The sequence below is a fragment of the Macrobrachium nipponense genome, chromosome 24, assembly GCF_015104395.2.
Source record: "Macrobrachium nipponense isolate FS-2020 chromosome 24, ASM1510439v2, whole genome shotgun sequence".
NCBI lineage: Eukaryota > Metazoa > Arthropoda > Malacostraca > Decapoda > Palaemonidae > Macrobrachium > Macrobrachium nipponense.
The window spans coordinates 74,068,599-74,083,556 of record NC_061091.1 but is presented as its reverse complement, the minus strand read 5'-3'; the positions used below and the strand labels follow the sequence as shown (position 1 = coordinate 74,083,556).

Below are 14,958 nucleotides of genomic sequence, written 5' to 3'. Positions count from 1 at the left end.
GCATTCCCAAGTTCAAGGGCCAAGGGGCATTCCCAGTTCAGGCCGCTTAACTGCCAAAGGGCATTTCCCAGTCGGCCGCTCTATTCTGGCCAAGGGCATTCCCAGTCAGCCGCTACTGGCCAAGGGCATTCCCAGTCAGGGCCGCTACTGCCAAGGGCATTCCCAGGGTTCAGGCCGCTACTGGCCAAGGGCATTCCCAGGGTCCAGGCCGCTACTGGCCAAGGCCCATTCCCAAGGGTAGGCCAAGGGCATTTTCCCAGTCAGGCCCGCTTACTGGCCCAAGGGCTTCCCATTTCCCAGGCCGCTACTGGCCCAGGCCATTCCCAGTCAGGCCGCTAACTGCCCCAAGGGCATTTCCCAGTCCAGGCCGCTTACTGCCCAGGGCATTTTCCCAGTCAGGCCGCTACTGCCCATGGGCAATTTCCCAGTCAGGCCGCAACTGGGCCCAGGGCATTTCCCAGTCAGGCCGCTACTCCCAGTGCCAAATTTCCCAGGGTCAGGCCGCTTACCCTGCCCAGGGCATTCCCAGTCCAGGCCGCTACTGCCCAAGGGCATTCCCAGTCAGGCGCTTACTGCCCAGGGCGATTCCCAGTCAGGCCGCAACTGCCCAGGGCATTCCCAGTCAGGCCGCTATGCCCAGGGGCAATTTTCCCAGTCAGCCGCAAGCTGCCCAGGGCATTCCCAGTTCAGGCCGCACTGGCCAGGGCATCTTCCAAGTAGGCCGCAACTGCCCAGGGCATTTCCCAGTCAAGCCGCTACGCCCAGGGCCATTCCCAGTCAGGGCCGCTACTGCCCAAGGGCATTCCCGTCAGGCCAAGGGCATTCCAGTCAGGCCGCTTACTGCCAAAGGCATTCCCCAGTCAGGCCGCTTCTCCAGGGCATTCCCAGTCAGGCCGTTTATTAACTGCCCAGGGCATCACCATCAGGCCGCTAACTGCCAAGGCATTCCAGTTCAAGGCCGCTACTGCCAAGGGCATTCCCAGTCAGGCCGCTACTGCCAAGGGCATTCCCAGTCAGGCCAAGGGCATTCCCAGTCAGGCCGCTACTGCCCAGGGCATTCCCAGTCAGGCCGCTACTGCCAGGGCATTCCCAGTCAGGCCGCTACTGCCCAGGGCATTCCCAGTCAGGCCGCTACTGCCCAGGGCATTCCCACCGTCAGGCCCGCTTACTGCCCAGGGCATTCCCATGTCAGGCCCGCAACTGCCCAGGGCATTCCCCAGTCAGGCCGCAACTGCCCAGGGCATTCCCAGTCAGGCCGCTACTGCCCAGGGCATTCCCAGTCAGGCCGCTACTGCCCAGGGCATTCCCAGAGGCGAGGCGCTACTGCCCAGGGCATTCCCCAGTCAGGCCGCAACTGCCCAGGGGCATCCCAGTCAGGCGCTACTGCCCAGGGCATTCCCAGTCAGGAACGCACTGCAGGCATTCCCAGGTCAGGCCGGCCCTACTTTGCGGGCATTCCAGTCAGGCCGCAACTGCCCAGGGCATTCCCAGTCAGGCCGCTACTGCCAGGGCATTCCCAGTCAGGCCGCTACTGCCCAGGGCATTCCCAGTCAGGCCCGCTACGTTCAGGCCACGGGCATTCCCAGTCAGGCCTGCAACCTGCCCAAGGGCATCCCAGTTCCCAGGCGGCACTGGCCAGGGCATTCCCATCAGACCGCCCAACTCCCAGGCCGCAAACTGCCCAGGCATTCCCCAGTCAGGCCGCAACTGCCCAGGGGCCATTCCCAGTCAGGGCCGGCAACTCCCCAGGGCATTCCCAGTCAGGCCGCAACTGCCCAGGGCATTCCCAGTCAGGCCGCAACTGCCCAGGGCATTCCCAGTCAGGCCGCTACTGCCCAGGGCATTCCCAGTCAGGCCGCTACTGCCAAGGGCATTCCCAGTCAGGCCGCTACTGCCAAGGGCATTCCCAGTCAGGCCGCTACTGCCCAGGGCATTCCCAGTCAGGCCAAGGGCATTCCCAGTCAGGCCAAGGGCATTCCCAGTCAGGCCGCTACTGCCAAGGGCATTCCCAGTCAGGCCGCTACTGCCAAGGGCATTCCCAGTCAGGCCGCTACTGCCCAGGGATTCCAGTCAGGCCAAGGGCTTCCCAGCAGGCCGCTACTGCCCAGGCATTCCCAGTCAGGCCGCTACTGCACGGGCATCCCCGTCGGCCGCACTGCCAAGGGCTTCCCAGTCGGCCGCTACTGCCAAGGGCATTCCCAGTCAGGCCGCACTGGCCGGGGCTTCCCAGTCCAGGGCCCGCTACTGCCCAGGGCATTCCCAGTCAGGCCAAGGGCATTCCCAGTCCAGGCCAAGGGCATTCCCAGTCAGGCCGCTACTGCCCAGGGCATTCCCAGTCAGGCCGCTACTGCCCAGGGCATTCCCAGTCAGGCCGCTACTGCCAAAGGCATTCCCAGTCAGGCCGCTACTGCCAAGGGGGGGGGGGGGGGGGGGATTCCCAGTCAGGCCGCTACTGCCCAGGGCATTCCCAGTCAGGCCGCTACTGCCCAGGGCATTCCCAGTCAGGCCGCTACTGCCAAGGGCATTCCCAGTCAGGCCGCTACTGCCAAGGGCATTCCCAGTCAGGCCGCTACTGCCAAGGGCATTCCCAGTCAGACCGCTACTGCCAAAGGCATTCCCGTCCGGCCGTACTGCCAAGGGCATTCCCAGTCAGGCCGCTACTGCCAAGGGCATTCCCAGTCAGGCCGCTACTGCCAAGGGCCATTCCAGGTCAGAGGGCTTGCTACTTTGCCCAGGGCATTCCCGTCAGGCCGCTACTGGCCCTAAGGGCATTCCCAGTCAGGCCCGCTACTGCCAAGGCATTCCCCAGTCCAGGACCGCTACTGCCAAAGGGCATTCCCATTCCAGGCTCACGGCCTACTGCCAGGGCATTTCCCAGATCAGGCCGCTACTGCCAAGGGCATTCCCAGTCAAGGCCGCTACTTCTGGGCAGGGCATTCCCAGTCAGGAGCCTGCTACTTCCCAGGGCCAATTCCCAGGTCAGGCCGCTTACCCTGCCCGGGCATTCTTCCCAGGTCATGGCCGGCTACTGCCCAAATGCATTACCAGTCCCGGCCGCTACTTGCCCAAGGCAGTCCCAGTCTGGCCGCTCTGCAAGGGCAATTCCCAGTCCCGGCCAGGGCACTTCCCAGTCAGGCCGCTACTGCCAAATGGCATTTCCCAATATCAGGCCCGCTACTGCGCCATGGCCATTCCCAGTCCTCTGCTTAACTTTGCCCCAGGGTCATTCCCAGTCAGTCCGCTAACTGCCCAGGGCATTGCCCCTTCAGGCCGCACTGCCCAGGGCAATTCCCATCCAGGCCGCAACTGCCGGCATTCCCAGTCAGGCCACTACTGCCAGGGGCAATTCCCAGTCAGGCTGCTACTTGCCCAAGGGGCCATTCCCAGTCAGGCCAAGGGCATTGCCAATCAGGCCAAAGGCATTCCCAGGGCAGGCCGCAACTGCCCAAAGGGGCAATTCCCATTCAGGCCCGCTACTGGGCCAAGGGCCATTCCCAGTCAGGCCGCTATGCCAGGGCATTCCCAGTCAGGCCGCTACTGCCAGGGCATTCCCAAGTCAGGACGCTACTGCCAAGGCCATTCCAGTCAGGGCTACTGCCCAAAGGCATTCCCATCAGGACGCTACTGCCAAGGATTCCCAGTCAGGCCGCCTACTGCCAAGGGCATTCCCAGTCGGCCGCTACTGCCAATGGGCATTCCCTTCAGCGACGATAATGCCATGTGCATTCCCAGTCAGGCCGCTACTTGCCAAGGGATTCCCAGTCAGGCGTTTACTGCCAAGGGCATTCCCAGTCAGGGCCGCTACTGCCAAGCGGCATTCCCAGTCAGGCCAAGGGCATTCCCAGTCAGGCCGCTACTGCCCAGGGCATTCCCAGTCAGGCCGCTACTGCCCAGGGCATTCCCAGTCAGGCCGCTACTGCCCAGGGCATTCCCAGTCAGGCCGCAACTGCCCAGGGCATTCCCAGTCAGGCGTACTGCCAAGGGCATTCCCAGTCAGGCCGTACTGCCCAGGGCATTCCCAGTCAGCGCCGCTACCTGCCAAGGCATTCCCAGCGGGCCGCTACTGCACAGGGCATTCCCAGTCAGGCCGCTGCTGCTCAGGCATTCCAGTCAGGCCAAGGGCTATTCCCAGTCAGGCCGCTACGTCTAAGGGCATTGCCCAAGTCATGGCCGCTACTGCCCACGGGCCATTCCCAGTCAGGCCGCTACTGCCAAGGGCATTTCCCAGTCAGGACGCTACTGCCCACAAGGGCAGTCCCAGTCAGGCCGCTACCGCCAAGGGCATTTCCCAGTCAGGGACCGTACTGCCAAGGCATTCCCAATCAGACGTATGACAAGGGCATTCCCAGTCAGGCCTGCTACTGCCAATGGCAATTCCCAGTCAGGCCAAGGGCATTCCCAGTCAGGCCCGCGTACTGCCCCAAGGTGCATTCCCCCCCCAGTCAGGGCCGACTACTAGCCCAATGGGCAAGGGTCCCCCCAGTTCCCAGGCTCTTAGGCTTGCTGACTGCCAAGGGCAAATTCCCATCAGGCCAAGGGCAGTGCCAATTCAGGCCAAAGGCATTCCCCGCAGTTCAGGCCGGCAACTGCCCAGGTGGCAATTCCCAGTCAGGCCGCTACTGCCAAGGGCATTCCCAGTCAGGCCGCTACTGCCCAGGGCATTCCCAGTCAGGCCGCTACTGCCAAGGGCATTCCCAGTCAGGCCGCTACTGCCAAGGGCATTCCCAGTCAGGCCGCTACTGCCAAGGGCATTCCCAGTCAGGCCGCTACTGCCAAGGGCATTCCCAGTCAGGCCGCTACTGCCAAGGGCATTCCCAGTCAGGCCGCTACTGCCAAAGGCATTCCCAGTCAGGCCGCTACTTGCCATGGGCATTGTCCCAGTTCATGGCCGCTAACTGCCAAGGGCATTCCCAGTCCAGGCCGCTACTGCCAAGGGCAATTCCCGCAGTCAGGCCCGCTACTGCCAAGGGCATTTCCCAGTCAGGCCAAGGGCAATTCCCAGTCCAGGCCGCTACTGGTGCCCAGGGCATTTCCCAGTCAGGGCCTGCTAACTCCCCAGGGCATTCCCAAGTCACGGCTCGCAACCTGCCCAGGGCATTTCCCAGTCAGGCCGCAACGTGGCCCAGGGCATTCCCAGTCAAGGCCGCTACTGCCCAAGGGCATTCCCAGTCAGGCCGAAAACTACTGGCCCAGGGCCAATTCCCAGTCAGGCCGCTACTGCCAAGGGGCATTCCCCAGTCAGGCCGCTGACTGCCCAGGCGATTCCATGTCAGCCGTGCTGCCCAGGGCATTCCCATCAGGCCAAGGGCGATTCCCAGGTCCAGGCCGCTACTGCCAAGGGCTATTCCCCAGTCATGGCCGCTTACTGGCCCAAGGGGCATTCCCAGTCAGGCCGCTACTGCCCAGGGCATTCCCAGTCAGGCCGCTAACCGGGCCAAGGGCATTTCCCAGCTCAGGACCGGCTACTGCCTCAAGGGCATTCCCAGTCAGGCACCGCTACTGCCGAAGGGCATTTCCCAGTTCCAGGCCTGCTACTTGCCAAGGGCATTCCCAGTCAGGCCTGCTTACTGCCAAAAGGCATTCCCCAGTCAGGCCGCCTACTGCCAAGGGCTTCCCAGTCCAAGGCCAAGGGCATTCCCAGGTCCAGCCGCTACTGCCCAAGGGCATTCCCATTCCCACGGCCCTACTGGCAAGGCCATTCCCAGTCCCAGGGCCGCAACTTTGCCCGGGCATTACCAGGTCCAAGGGCCGCAACTTGCCCAGTGCATCCCATCAGGCTGCAACTGCCCGGAAGGGCATTCCCAGTCAAGGGCCGCAACTGCCAGGGAATTCCCAGTCAGGCCGCAAATGGTCCAGGGCTTCCCAGTCAGGCCGCTACTGCCCAGGGCATTCCCAGTCAGGCCGCTTTACTGCCCTCAGGGCATTCCCAGTCAGGCCCGGCTACTGCCAAAGGCATTCCCAGTCAGGCCGCTACTGCCCAAGGGCATTCCCAGTCCAGGTGCCGTACTGGCCCAAGGGCTTCCCAGTTCAGGCCAAGGGGCATTTCCCAGTTCAGGCCGCTACTGCCTCAGGGCATTCCCGAGTCAGGCCAGCTTACTGCCCAAGGGCATTTCCCAGTCCAGGCCTGCTAACGTGCCCCAAGGGGCGATTCCCATCAGGCTGCTACTGGCCTGAAGGCATTCCCCAGTTCAGGCCGAATACTTGGGCCAAGGCATTCCCAAGTCAGGCTGCTACTGCCCAAGGGCATTCCCAGTCAGGCCGCCTACTGCCCAGGGCATTGCCCACTCAGGCCAAGGGCATTCCATTCCCAGGCCGCTACTGGCCAAGGGCATTCCCCAATCGGCCGCTAAACTGGCCAGGGCATTCCCCATCAGGCGCTACTGCCCGGCATTCCCGGCCAGGGCCGCTACTGCCCAAGGCCATCAGGCCCTACCCGCCAAGGCATCCCAGGTCCCAGGCCGCTTACTTTGCCAGGCATTCCCCAGTCAGGCCGCTACTGCCAAGGGCATTTCCCAGTCAGGCCGCTACTCCGCCCGGGGCATTCCCCAGTCAGGTCCGCTACTCCCAAGGGCATTTCCAGTCAGGCCGCTAACTGGCCAGGGCATTCCCAGTCAGGCCAAGGGGCTCCCAGTTCTGGCCAAGGGCATTCCAGGTCCAGGCCTAACTGCCCAGGGCATTCCCAGTCAGGCCCGTTACTGCCCAAGGCAATTCCCACAGGCCGCTTAATGCAAAGCAAATCCCAGTCAGGCCGCTAACTGCCCAAGGGCATTCCCCAGTCAGGCCGCTCTGCCCAGGGCAATTCCCAGTTCAGGCTCCGCTACTGCCAGGGCATTCCCAGTTCAGGCCGGCTTACTGCCCCAGGGCATTCCCAGTCAGGCCGCTAACTCCCAAGGGCATTTCCCCAGTCAGGCCAAGGCTACCCGTAGGCCAAAGGGCGCATTCCCTCAAGTCAGGGCCGCAAACTTGCCGGCATTCCAGTCAGGCCGCAAACTCCCAGGGCCATTTCCCAGTCAGGCCGCAACTGCCCAGGCATTGATCCCAGGGCCTGTAATTGCCCAGGGGCATTCCCAGTCAGGCCGCCTTACTGCCCAAGCGGCATTCCCAGTGCAGGCCGCTACTGCCCAAGGGATTCCAAGTTCCAGGCCCTAAGGGATTCCCAGGTCCAGGCGCGTACTGCCAAGGGCATTCCCAGTCAGGCCGCTACTGCCAAAGGCATTCCCAGTCAGGCCGCTACTGCCAGGGCCCATTCCGTCAGGCCGCTACTTCCCAAAGGGCCATTCCCAGGTCCAGGCCGCTACTGCCCAAGGGCGGTATTCCCAGTTCAGGTTGCTACTGCCAAGGGCATTCCCAGGTCAGGCCGCTACTTGCCCCAAGGGCATTCCAGGTCCAAGGCCAGGACTTGCCCAGGGCATTCCCAGGGTCAGGCCGCTACTGCCAAGGGCATTCCCCAGTCAAGGTTGCGACTGCCAATGGCCATTCCCAGTCCAAGGGCCATTCCCATTCCCAGGTCCAGGCCCTACATGCCAAGGGCATTCCAGATTCAGGCCGCTTACTGCCCAAGGAGGCATTCCCAGGTCAGGGCCGCCTACTGTTCCCAAGGGCCAATTCCCAGTCAGGCCTACTGCCCAGCATTCCCATCAGGCCTGCTACTGTCCAGGGCCAATTCCCAGTCAGGCCGCTACTGAACCCAATGGCATTCCCAGTCAGGCCGGCTACTGCCAATGGCATTCCCAGTCAGGCCGTACCTGCCAATGGCCCATTCCGCAGTCAGGCCGCTTACCGCCCAGGGCATTTCCCGTCAGGCCGCTGACTGCCAATTGGCATTCCCAGTCAGGCCGCTACTGGCCCAGGGCATTCCCAGTGCAGGCCGCTACTGCCAAGGGCATTTCCCAAGTCAGGCCGCTATTGCCAAGGGCATTCCAGTCAGGCCGCTACTGCCCAGGGCCATTCCCAGTCCAGGCCGCTACTGGCCCAGGGCATTATCCCAGTCAGCCGCTACTTAGCCAGGCAGTTCCCATGCTGCAGGGCCGCCTAACTTGCCCAGGGCATTCCCAGTCAGGCCGCTACTGCCCCAGGGGCATTTCCCAGTCAGGCCGCAACTGCCCAGGGCATTCCCAGTCAGGCCGCTTACCTGCCCAGGGCATTTCCCAGGTTCAGGCCGCAACTGCCCAGGCATTCCAGTCAGGCCGCCTACTGCCCAGGCGGCATTTCCCAGTCAGGCCGCTTACTGCCAGGGCATTCCCAGTCAGGCCCGCTACTGCAGGGCATTCCCAGTCAGGCGCCTACTGCCCAGGGCATTTTCCCATGTTAAGGCCAAGGGCAGTTCCCAGTCAAGGCCAAGGGCATTCCCAGTCAGGGCCCGCTTACTTGCCCAGGGCATTTCCCCAGTCGGCCCGCTACTTGCCCAGGGCATTCCCAGTTAGGCCAAGGGGCATTCCCGCAGTAGGGCCAAGGGCAGTTCCCAGTCAGGCCGCTACTGCCCAGGGCATTCCCAGTCAGGCCATGGGCATTCCCCAGTCGGCCAAGGGCATTCCCAGTAAGCCGGGCTTAACCTGCCCAGGGCATTACAGGTCCAAAGGACCGCTATTGCCAGGGCATTCCCAGGTCCAGCCGGCCTAATTGCAGCCAATTCCCAGGTTAGGCCGCAACTGCCAGGGCGAGGTCCCAGTTCCCAGGGGCGGCCTATTGCCCCAGGGCCATCCCATTCCCAGGCCGCTACTGCCCAGGGCATTCCCAGTCAGGCCGCTTACGGCCCAGGGAACATCCCAGTCAGGACTACTTTGCAGGGCCCATCACCAGTCCAGCCGGGCAACCCATGGCCCAGGCAATTCCCATCAGGCGCCACTGGGCAGGGCATCCCAGTCAGGCCGCAACGCCCAAGGGCATCCCAGTCAGGCCGCAAAGTGCAGGGCCATCCCAGTCAGGCCGCTTTACTGCCAGGGATTGGGCATTCACAGTCAGGCGATAACGGCCCCAGGGCATTCCAGTTTCCAGGCCAAGGGCCATTCCCAAGGGGTTTCCCAGGCCGCTACTGCCAAGGGCATTCCCAGTCAGGCCGCTACTTGCCAAGGGCAATTCCCGTCAGGCCGCTACTTGGGCCCAGGGGCATTCCCAGTCAGCCCGTACTGCCCCAGGGCATTTCCAGTCAGGCCCGCTAACTGCCCAGGGGGATTCCCAGTTCCCGGCCGCAACTGCCAGGGATTCCCAGCAGGCCGCAACTGCCCAGGGCATTCCCAGTCAGGCCGCAACTGGCCCCAGGGCATTCCCAGTCCCATGGCCGCTACTTGCCCAGGGCCATTCCCAGTCCAAGGGCCGCTAACTGCCAGGGCATTCCCAGGTCAGGCCAAGGGCGGCTTTCCCAAGTCAGGCCGCTATGCCCAAGGGAGGCAATTTCCCATTGTCAGGGCCGCTACTTTGCCCAAGGGCATTCCCAGTCAGGCCGCTACTGCCCAAAGGGCATTCCCAGTCAGGACCCAAGGGCGGCATTATCCCAGTTACCAGGCAGCTACTTGCCTAAAGGGCATTCCCAGTCAGGCCGCTACTGCCAAGGGCATTCCCAGTCATGGCCCTGCTACTGCCAAGGGCATTCCCAGTCCCCAGGGCCGCTACTGCCAAAGGGCATTCCCCAGTCAGGCCGCTACTGGCCAGGGCAATTCCAGTCAGGCCGCTACCTGCCAATGGGCATTCCAGTCAGGCCTGCTACTGCCAAGGGGCATTCCTCAGTCAGGCCGCTACTTGCCTCAAGGGCCATTGTTCCCAGTCCAAGGCCAGCTTACTAGCCAAGGGCTTCCCGAGTCAAGGCCTTGCTACTGCCGAATTGGGCATTCCCCAGTCAGGGCCGCTTTACTGCCAAGGGCATTCCCAGTCATTCATGCCCTACTGCGAAGGGCATTCCCAGGCAGGCCGCTACTCCCGCCAAAGGCATTCCCAGTCAGGCCGCTAATCTGCTCAGGGCATCCCAGGTCAGGCAAGCTACTGCCAGGCATTCCCCGATCAGCCGCTTACTGCTTGGGCATTCCCAGTTCAGGCGCCTACTGCCCAAGGTTATTCCCAGTCAGGGCCTGCTACTGCCGAAGGGCATTCCCAGTCAGGCCGCTTAACTGCTGGGCCTTCCCAGTCAGGCCCCCCCTACCCCCCCTTGGCCCGCTTATGCCAAGGCTTTCCCAGTCTGCCACTACTGCCAGGGCATTCCCACTCAGGGGCCAAGGGCATTCCCAGTCCAGCCGCTACTGCCTTGGGAAGGGGACGATTCCCAGTCAGGCCGCTACTGCCAAGGGCAATTCCCAGTTCCCAGGCGCTACTCCCAGGGCTTCCCGTCAGCTCCCGCTTTATGCCACAGAGGGCATTCCCAGTCAGGCCGCTACTGGCCCAAGGGCATTCCCGTAGGCCAGCTATGCCAAGGCCATTCCAGCCAGCGCTTACTTGCCCAAGGGCATTCCCAGTCAATGGCCCGGTACTTGGCCAAGGGATTCCAGGCCGGCCGCTACTTCCCAGGGCATTCCCATGCCAAGGTCCGCTACTTGCCCAGGGCATTCCCTGCCAAGGCCCGCTTACTGCCCAAAGGGCATTCCCAGTCAGGCCGCTTACTGCCCAAGGGCATTCCCAGTCCAGGCCGCTACTGGCCCAGGGAGCATTCCCAGTTCCATGGCCGCTTACCTGCCCAAGGGCATCCCAGCCATTCCCTTTGCCACTGCCCAGGGCCATTCCCGTAGGCCGCCACTGCCCAGGGCATTCCAGGTCAGGTGCCTGCTACTGCCCAGGGCATTCCCAAGGGCAGGTCCCGCTACTTGCCCAGGGCCTTCCCCCAGATCGGCGCGACTGCCAAGGGCTTCCCAGTCAGGTTCGCTACTGCCAGGGCATTCCCAGTCCGGCCGCTAAACTGCCACGGGCATCCCCAGTCCGGCCGCTACGGCCAAGGGCAGTGCCCGTCCGGCCCCGCTACTGCCCAAGGGCATTCCCAGTCAGGCTGCTACTGCCAAGGGCATTCCCAGTCAGGTCGCTACGCCAAGGGCATTCCCCAGTCGGCCTTGCTACTGCCAGGGCAATTCCCAGTAAGGCGCTACTGCCAAGGGATTCCCAGTACGGCAGCCTACTGCCACAAGGGCCTCCAAAAGTACGGCCGCTACTGCAAGGGCATTCCCAGTTTCGGCCGCCCGACTGCCAAGGGCATTCCCAGTCCGGCCGCTACTGCCAAGGGCATTCCCAGTCAGGCTGCTACTGCCAAGGGCATTCCCAGTCAGGTCGCTACTGCCAAGGGCATTCCCAGTCAGGCTGCTACTGCCAAGGGCATTCCCAGTCAGGCCGCTACTGCCAAGGGCATTCCCAGTCCGGCCGCTACTGCCAAGGGCATTCCCGGGCAGGCCGCTACTGCCCAGGGCATTCCTGGGCAGGCCGCTACTGCCCAGGGTATTCCTGGGCAGGCCGCTACTGCCAAGGGAATTCCCAGTCAGGCTGCTACTGCCAAGGGCATTCCCAAGAGAATAACTGATTCCCAAAATGTTAAAAGTGCAGAGAAAAGTGAGGAGGCTTCGATGTGATCCATTTTCACTCCAAACCGAACCCTCCCGAAGTCTGTGGCCAATTTGGAAGTACTGAACTTCTGGGGCAAGTTTCCTGGCCCCAGGGGAGTTTGGGTGGCAAAGTCGTCTGGCTTTCATTGCTGGTCACCTTTCCAAATACTGACCAGACCTAATGTTTTCACACTTCTCTTTCTAACTGGCACCACTGTCGACCAAAAAGATATTCTTCCAGAACTGATAAGAATGACATTACTTTTTCTCAGGAATTTATCTTTAGTTCACTAAGACACACCAAGACGTTTCACGGCGAAAACAATAAACAAATAAATAATAAAACAAAAATCTAGAGAGCTACAATTACAAAAAATATCATTGTAAGTATTATTCACAATCTATATAAAAAATTAATTAACTAAAAATAAAAAAAAATAAAAACCTGGTAATATGTGCGGCTAATGCAATGTGAACGACACCGAGCAGATGATGACCTCATGTCAGGTCAGTTCCCACTCCCAAAATCATGGGGGTCACGTTCAACTGTGGCAATGACAGTCTATCACACTATACTCTTTTTTTTTCATCTGTCCACCCACCTGTGGTGTTTGCGTATGGTAACACTGCGTCCCGGGCTTTAGATAGCTACATTCAGCATACATTCAACAATAATAATAACAACCTATTTCGAATATTAACGGTGTAATTCGCGTACAGTAAATTATTAAAACACTTTTCAGTTGCAAATGTGCACCGAGATATCCTTTTATTTACCTAAAACTTACACATAGCTTAACTCTAAAGCCCGGGACGCAGTGTTACCATACGCAAACACCACAGGCTTGTGGACAGATGGAAAAAACAGAGTATAGTTACAGACAATTGAAACATGCTGAAGATCTCTCTCTCTCTCTCTCTTATCTTATTCCAAGCACACATTTATTTATTTTTTCTCTCCCTTGACTAATTCCAAGCACAAATCTAGTTCTCTCTCTCTCTCTCTCGCTTACCTAATTCCAAGCACATATCTACTGCTCTCTCTCTCTCTCTCTCAATTAACTGATTCAATTCCAAGCACGCAACTCTCTCTCCCTCTCTCTCTCTCAGTAACTCGCTGCCCAATTGAGGGAGGCGTTTAAATCTATATTGACTGAGGTCTCATGTCTTCAGCAAATGGTCTGAATTACTGTCTCAAGTGGGATACAATAGGGTTCTCTCTCTCTCTCTCTCTCTACACACACACACACACACATATATATATATATAGATATATATTAAATATATTATATATATATATAGATATATATAGGTATATATAATAATATTATATCTCCTATATTTATTGGATAACGAGTGCTAGTGGTCCAGTGGTTAGGTAACTCAACTCACCAGCCAGAGACGAAATGCTGTGTTTTTCCCTGAGGAGTTCCTCTTTAGACGAGTGGATTTCGCGCTCGGCTACCAATCCGGTGGTCCGAAGTTCGACTCTCGGCTCGGCCAACGCGGAATAAGAGGAAAGTATTTCTGGTGATAGAAATTCATTTCTCGATGTGGTTCGGATCCCACAATCAGCTGTAGGTCCCTTTGCTAAGTAGCCAGTTGGTTGCTAGACACGTTCGGGCCAGCGCTGCTTGTTATACCAACGCCATCTTGAATTGAATTCAAGATGGCGTTGGTTATACCCGGTACAACTTGCATACAACCTACCATTATGTCTGATCTGACCTTTCCACAAGATTCGCCATTTCAAATCTTATCATGGGGGCCTACAGTCATATCCTGAGGAGTCTCAAGGGGTCATAAATATATATTAGCCAAACCAGACCACTAAGCTGATGAACAGCTCTCCTGGGGCTGCCCCCCCCCCCTTAAAAGGGGAACTTACCAGAATCTGCAGGTCTTCTTGACAGTCACCTACCTGAAAGAGAAAAACAAGCAAAACAAATCAGTCAACTTGATACTGACATTCAAATGATCTTTATGACAACTTAAATGGATGAAGAACATTTCTTTGAGAAATGAACTTCGAATTATTTACGTTTTTTTTTTTGTTTACTGAAAGAGAAAACTACTGAGATGGCTATCCCAAAAACCGCTGCAGCTAGAGGGCTGCAAATTGGTATATTGACCACCCACCCTCCAATCATCAAACGTAGCAAACTGCAGCCCTCTAGCCTCAGTAGTTTATACACTATTTAACGTTAAATTTAACCATGATCATGCGTCTGGCGCCGCCGCTATAGCTGCCAACAACACAAGTCACCACAGGGCCGGCTGAGAGTTTCATACAGCATTATACACTGTACAGAAAACTCGATGGCACCTTTAGACTTGTTATTCAAATCTAGTCCTCAAGTAGACGTTCTACGTCCAGAACAACGAGACTCCAGATCCAGGAGGTCGTCTACCCATACCCACTGTCTCTGCCAGGTCTGCCAAATGGCAGACAGTAGTACATTCCATGACCAGAATGGTATTATCAATAAGGCATCTATTTTTCACGGTGGCATTTCGTACTGGCACGGTTGACACTCGGATTCCTCCCCATTTGGGACACCTGTCATAGTTTTGTGAACTCTATAATGGTCGCCTGCTTTTCGCAACGAGTTCCACTGACTGATGTACTTCACTTTATTATTATTATTATTAAAAAATCCTCATAATAGCACGAGTCTTCAAATGGAGAAACAAATCCACAGTTATGTAAATGTACATATATTTAAATTTAAAAACAGCAAAGATAGCTTTCGGGAATGTGTTCGGTTTCCCTAACTAAGGGGAACCGCACAGATTCCCGAAAGCTATCCTTGCTGTTTTTAAATTTAGATATATGTACATTTACATAACTGTGGATTTGTTTCTCCATTATTATTATTATTATTATTATTATTATTATTATTCAGAAGATCGTCCATATTCAAAAGGAACAAACCCACCACAGGGGCCACTAACTTCAAATTCAACCTTTCCAAAGAATATTATGGTCTCCATTTGAAACAAGCAACGGAAAAAGATCAGTGATTAGAAAATGAGAGAGAGAGAGAGAGAGAGAGAGAGAGAGAGAGAGAGAGAGAGAGAGAGAGAGAAGAAAGCGCTACCAAGGCGGAATCAATACACCCAATTCGTATTGTACATTGACAACACAGACTTAATTATGTAGGAGACCTTCCTTTCTGTAGAACCCGAACAAGGAATGGATCAGCTCGCATTATGCATGAGTTTGCAACAGCGCTCCTCCTCCTGCAGAGGTGGCTAAGGTTGGCTGCTCCTATTGTGTGGCTAATGTGTACTGTACTGTAATGCTGCTAATGTATGTATGTACTGTACCGTACTGCTAAGTGTTCTCTCTCGCTTTCTCCATGGACATTACGTATACCTGTGTATATTTAAGATATGTATGTATGTATGCATACCTATACACATATATATAATAAACTGTATGTGT

At 57.9% G+C, this 14,958-nt stretch overlaps 1 protein-coding gene across 4 annotated transcripts in view; it reads right to left on the bottom strand.

Annotated features, from left to right (window-relative positions):
* LOC135205791 (phosphatidylcholine:ceramide cholinephosphotransferase 1-like) overlaps window positions 1-14,958 on the bottom strand; it is a 384,192-nt gene that overhangs the window by 101,244 nt on the left and 267,990 nt on the right. Inside the window, exon 2 of one of the 4 annotated variants that reach the window (XM_064236936.1) lies at window positions 13,399-13,431. The exons of the other annotated variants lie outside the window; for them this stretch is intronic. The gene's annotated coding sequence lies outside the window, so the exon portion shown is untranslated. The remainder of the gene's footprint in view (window positions 1-13,398; window positions 13,432-14,958) is intronic. 4 annotated transcript variants of the gene reach the window in all.